This window comes from Aegilops tauschii, chromosome 3 (genome assembly GCF_002575655.3).
Source record: "Aegilops tauschii subsp. strangulata cultivar AL8/78 chromosome 3, Aet v6.0, whole genome shotgun sequence".
Lineage (NCBI taxonomy): Eukaryota > Viridiplantae > Streptophyta > Magnoliopsida > Poales > Poaceae > Aegilops > Aegilops tauschii.
In genome coordinates, this window is record NC_053037.3 from 248,273,956 (window position 1) to 248,280,559 (window position 6,604).

The following is a 6,604-nucleotide window of genomic DNA, read 5'->3' on the forward strand; positions in this document are numbered from 1 at the left end:
TAGCGCATGTGTGATCTATTCTTGTTGGTTGAGTGATTCTCTCGTGTTCCCTTTTGTGTTTCCCCTCGTTTTCCCCTCGTGTTCTTCGTGTTCCTCGTTGGGATCCGCTCCTTTCGTGAAAGATCGATCATCTAGGGTTCCACCCTACATCAAGTGCTGAAATTGTAATTAGCAGAGTAGTTTGATAGCAAGATAGTTAGACTAACGAGCAAATAATGATAATAGTAACAAAAGTGCAGCAAGGTAGCCCAATCCTTTTGAGGCAATGGACAGGCCAAAACGGTCTCTTATAATAAGCAAAGCGTTCTTGAGGGTACACGGGAATTTCATCTAGTCACTTTCATCCTGTCGATTCGATTCGTGTTCGCTACTTTGATAATTTGATATGTGGGTGGACCGGTGCTTAGGTGTTGTTCTTACTTGAACAAACGTCCTACTTATGATTAACCCCCTCGCAAGCATCCGCAACTATGAGAAAAGTATTAAGAATAAATTCTAACCATAGCATTAAACTTTTGGATCCAATTGGTCCCTTACGGAATAGCGCATAAACTAGGGTTTAAGCTTCTGTCACTCTTGCAACCCATCATCTAATAACTACCCCGCAATGCATTCCCTTAGTCCCAAATATGGTGAAGTGTCATGTATTCGACGTTCACATGACACCACTAAGGGAATCACAACATACATACTATAAAAATATCGAACACATATCAAGTTCACATGATTACTTGCAACATGATTTCTCCCGTGACCTCAAAAACAAAAGTAACTACTCACAAGTGATAAACATGCTCAAGATCAGAGGGGTATTAAATAGCATATTAGATTTGAACATATAATCTTCCACCAAATAAACCATATAGTAATCAACTACAAGATGTAATCAACACTACTAGTTACCCACAAGCACCAATCTATAGTTCCGGTACCAAGATTGAACACAATAGATGAACTAGGGTTTGAGAGGAGATGGTGTTGTTGAAGATGTTGATAGAGATTGCCCTCCGCAAGATGGGCGAGTTGTTGGTGATGATGTTGACGATGATTTCCCCCTCCGGGAGGGAAGTTCCCCCGGCGGAATCACTCTGCCGGAGGGCAAAAGTGCTCCTGCCCAAGTTCCGCCTCGAGACGGTGGCGCTCCGTCTCGAAAGTCCTCCCCTTATTTTTTCTAGGTCAAAATGACTTATATACCAGAAGATGGGCACCAGAGGTGGGCCGCGGGGAGCACAACCCACCAGGGTGCGTCTGGGCTCCCTAGCGCGCCCAGGTGGGTTGTGCCCACCTGGTGGGCCCCCTCTGGTACTTATTGGCTCCAGTATTTCTTATATAATCCATAAAAATTCCTCGTGAAGTTTCAGCTTATTTGGAGTTGTGCAGAATAGGTGGGCTGACGTAGCTTTTCCAGGTCCAGATTTCCAGCTGCCAGAATTCTCCCTCTTTGTGTGTACCTTGCATATTATGAGAGAAAAGGCATTACTCCAAAAAGCATTATTATGGATAAAAACAATATAAATAACAGTAGGAAAACATGATGCAAAATGGACGTATCAGTGGTGTTGGTGTGTCACAAATCCGTCAAACGAATCTCAAAGTCTTACCAATTCTTACCAAGCAGCAGGTGGTGATCGGCAACCGTTGTAGTCAAAACTCTCAAAAGCTTGGACAGAGCGATTGCGAGGTGGTGTTAAACGCACTACGTAGATGTATGTGGTGCTAGGAAGGCTTATGATATGGAAGCAAAAATGTCGGCAATAATCAATTCGGAGATGCAAAGTTGAATAAACGCTCAACGATGGTACTGTGCTGGTCCTAGGCTAGACCGTACTAGAGATGCGAGCATAGAACACTAACAAAAATGGCACGTAAACAAGGGAAAAGCACACTCTGGAAACTTTTTTTCGCTCCTCTTTTTTTTGCGAAAAATCACTATAATGGCGAGTGTCTCAAACCTCTTCACAAGTCAAAATAACAAGATAGGCACGAAATTTTTTTAACTATTTTTTTTGGAAATCAGGGCAGCGATGACGAAAAAGTGCGGTAAAAATCAGTATGATGGCACATGGCTCAAAAGACTCAGAAAAGCCTAAAAACAGGATACTGGAAAATTTTCACCAGCCGATTTTTTTTTCTCGAAACCTACTCAGGCAGGGAAACACGAATCGGGAACAAGATGGATCTAAAAAACAAACCTAATATGAAAAGAACTTGGATTTGTGGTGGATATCTGGCGGTGGTATATGGCAGCGGTGGTGGTATATGGTAGCGGTGGTGGCATATGGATACGTATCGGTGGTGGTATATGGATACAGATCGGTGGTGGTATATGGATATAGATCGGTAATGATATATGGATTTAGAACGGTGGCGAATAAGCGGTGGTGGTAGATGGCAGGGGCGATGATAATGGTGCGGCGGCGGCGTGACAACTTATGACCAGAACTCGAAACTCTAAAAGACTAGACGCTAAGACCAGCAACTTGACATGACGATGCAACCGCATATTCAACAAAGCAAAATACTGAAAAGACTATGCAAAGGCTCAGACTGGTTCGGATATGATGAACTAACCCTAATTTTTTTGTGGCTTTTTCGTGGACTGTAGGTATGAAGAATAGACTCGATCTAAACTACGAAAAACTGTAAAATCTCACCGAGCAACCTGGAAATCTGATACCACTTGATAGAGGCGAAGGTGTCCCGTCTTTCGATGAGATGGTGATTATCGTTTCGGAGGAGTAGACTACGACGATCCAACTACGTACGTGCGAGGACGTCACGCCTTAGCAATCGCTAAACCAACTCTGAGAGGTTATTGACCACGCCGGAGCATGATCAACCTGACCACGAAGGTCTATTTCCTGCAACCAAACGAAGAACAAGCAAGAAACTAAGATTGCAATCTGGATATTGCGAATATAAGATGAAAGCTTTATTGATCAAGGTGCGGTTCTGTGACGCCTTGGTCTGGTCGTTGAACACAAACGAAGTACGCGAAGTTGCAGCTATGGCGAACTTTTAATCTAAACAAAACCCAAAGTCTAAACGACGCCCTAAGGGTTGTATATATGGAGGAAGAGAGGGGGAATTTCATGGCCCTTGTAGGAGGGGTCCGAAACCAACCCTAACTCTCTTTTCCCCACACATACGGACTCTAAAGACAGCATATACTTCTGTATTTGGAAACCACATGGGCCTGGCCCAATAATAAGGTGACGCAGCACCTATAATAGCCCCTGGACGAAAGTTGTGAAGTGGCATCTTGTATATTTCGTCCAAGCCTTCATGCACTCATTACGGTGGCTTCAAAGTCCTGAAATCATCACATGAAACTCCGTTCTTGCTCCCCTTGCGCGTGCGATCATCTCTATGCTTGTTCTTGCTCCAATATCCATCCTTCTCCAAGCTAGGCCCATCATTTGTAAGCAAAACAAATGTATCCAATTTAGAAAGCACCATATTCTCATGAACATTAGAATCATTACCAAGAAATGAAAGTACCTGGTAATTTAATTGGCGTGCGCGAGCTCTACTAATTGGTCCAATATGTATAGCAGCAGGGGTTGTGGGTAACAATGGTATTGATGTGCTGATCACTTGCAGCAGTGGAAAAAGTATTTCTCGACTCCCCCAGGGTTTTTGGATTTTAGAATATTTATAGAGGCGGAGGTAGGTCAAGACGGTGCCCGTGGGCCCTACTACCCACTAGGGCGTGCCAAAGGCCCCTGGCGTGCCTTGGTGCCTAGTGGGCCCCATGAGCCTCTTCTCATGTACTCCAGAAGCTTCTAGGGTCTCTTATCTCCAGAAAATAATCTCCAAAGAGTTTTGTGCAATTGGACTTTGTTTGGTATTGATATTCTGCAAGGTAAAAAAACCAAAAAGCAGCAACTAGCACTGGGCACTAAGTTAATAGGTTAGTCCCAAGAAATGATATAAAGTTGCTAGTAAATGATATATAAAACATCTGAAACGGTAACTAATCCCCGGGTGGTTTTGGTATCTCATAATAACATATAGCTCATTGAACTAATATCCATTCAAGATAAATATTTCAGGAAGTTCAGTGAATGGCATGGCATGGACTAGAAATGTGGACCCCTCAAAATGCTAAGGACATATATTGGCAAAAGCTCAAGACTCTTCATCTTTGTTTTAGTGATCCAAGATCACATTGAGTCCATAGGAAAGCCAATACTATTTAAAGGGGAAGAGGTGTTGCTTAATGACTTGCTTGCTCAAATGCTTAGTGATATTGCTCCAAAACCCTCAACCACTTTCTCCACCAAATATGTCAAAACCATAAACTCCAACTCAGCCCCACAGATCCTTTCTATCCGGCGCCACCGAGTTCATATGACATAGCCACAACCAGAAACCCTAACGGTTCAGTCACACCGATATGGATTCGGTCTCACCGAGATGGCCTTGCCAACTCACTATTATCAGTTGCAATTATTTTGGTCTCACCGAAATTGCAATTGATCTCACCAGATGGCTTGACCCATTCTCTATTGCCCTGTTGCTTCACTTCAGTATCATCGAGTTGATGCAATCGGCACCACCGAGATGAGGTTTGCCCTAAGCCCTAGCACATCGGTCCCACTAAGTTATTCCTTTCGGTCCCACCAAGATTCCTAACGTTCACATTTTTGAACTAATCGGTGCCACCAAGTTTAGCTATTCGGTCTCACCGAGATGGGTCAAATGTGTGTAACGGTTGGATTTTGTGTCGAGGCTATATATACCCCTCCACCCCCTCTCCATATGTGAGGGAGCCATCAGAACGTGCCTACACTTCCACCATACATTTTGTGAGAGAAAACCACCAACTCATGTGTTGAGATCAAGATATTCCAATCCTACCACAAGAATCTTGATTTCTAGCCTTCCCAGGTTGCTTGCCACTCAAATAATCTTTCCACCATATGCAAATCTGTGTGAGAGAGTTGAGTGTTGGCGAGACTATCATTTGAAGCACAAGAGCAAGGAGTTCATCATCAACACACCATCTATTACCTTTTGGAGAGTGGTGTCTCCTAGATTAGTTAGGTGTCGCTTGGGAGCCTCCGTCAAGTTGTGGAGTTGAACCAAGAAGTTTGTAAGGGCAAGGAGATCACCTACTTCGTGAAGATCTACCTGAGTGAGGCAAGTCCTTCGTGGGCAATTTCCATTGTGGGATAGACAAGGTTGCTTCTTCGTGGACCCTTCGTGGGTGGAGCCCTCCGTGGACTCGCGCAACCGTTACCCTTCGTGGGTCGAAGTCTCCATCAACGTGGATGTACGATAGCACCACCTATCAGAACCTCGCCAAAAATCTTCGTGTCTCCATTGTGTTTGCCTTCTCCAAACCCTTCCCTTTACCTTCATATGCAATGTTTTACTTTCTGCTGCTGCACTCTTAGAATTGCATGTGTAGGTTGCTTGCTTGACTTATGCTAATTGCTAAACTCAGCCCACAACTAAAATTGGGAAAAGGTTAGATTTTTATGTGGTGAAGTAGTCTAATCACCCCCCGTCTAGTACTTTTGATCCTACAACATCCAAGACTGATAACATAATATCATGGAACAATAAAAAATTATAGATACGCTGGAGACGTATCACGCAGCCGTTATCCTTTGTGGGTTGAAGTCTCTATCAACGTGGACGTATGATAGCACCACCTACCAGAACCACGCCAAAAATCACTATGTCTTCTTTGCGTTTGATCTTCCTATCTCTACTCCTTTACTTTTTGCACAAATTGCATGTTATACTATTTCTGCTGCTCTATCTCTAGGTAGGCATGTGTAGGAAGTATAATTTGTATCTTAACTAGTGCCAAAATCTGCCTAAACTTCAGGAAAATTAAAAACTGCACCTTTGGTTGGTTAAGTGTCTATTCACCCCCCCCCCCCTCTATACCGATCTTCTCGATTCTACACTTCTTTAGTGAGAAAACTCCTTCTCGGAAAAGTGTTCATTCTCTTTGACAAACTTGTGTCCTTTAAACTTTTGGTAGAAGGAATATCCAATTATTTCTCTTGGATAACCTAAAAAATTTGTCTGAATTGAAAACTCCATAACTCATATGGTTTCATCTTGGCAAGCTATTAGGCGGTGCTCTACTTACTATATATGTTACTGTTTCAAGTGCATATCCCAAATTTAACAAAAGCAGATCGGTAAAAATAATTCTTCAATTATTCAAGTGTTTTGCTAAACTCGTGACGCAGATAATATTCTTCATGATTGAAGAACCTTTCATATTTTGTCATAATGATTCATATTTTCATTCTAAATTTTGAACCTTTCAAATATTTCACTCTAAATTTCTTTGAACCTTTTCAAATATTTTAGATTTATATCAAGTAAATCATATTTACTTAAATTGTTAGTGAAGTATAATTATCCACCGCGCCCTGGTTCGCTCATCGGATTATATACATCACCATGTATCTTGTTAACTGATTTAACTTCAATACTTCATCTACATGAAGATTTTTTTCTGATATAACCAAGCAGTACCACATTCAAGTCATGTTTTATGAGTTTTGTCAAGACATTTAACATTAATGTTATAAAGCTTCAATCCAAGATTCATGAATAAACCATAAATGATAGA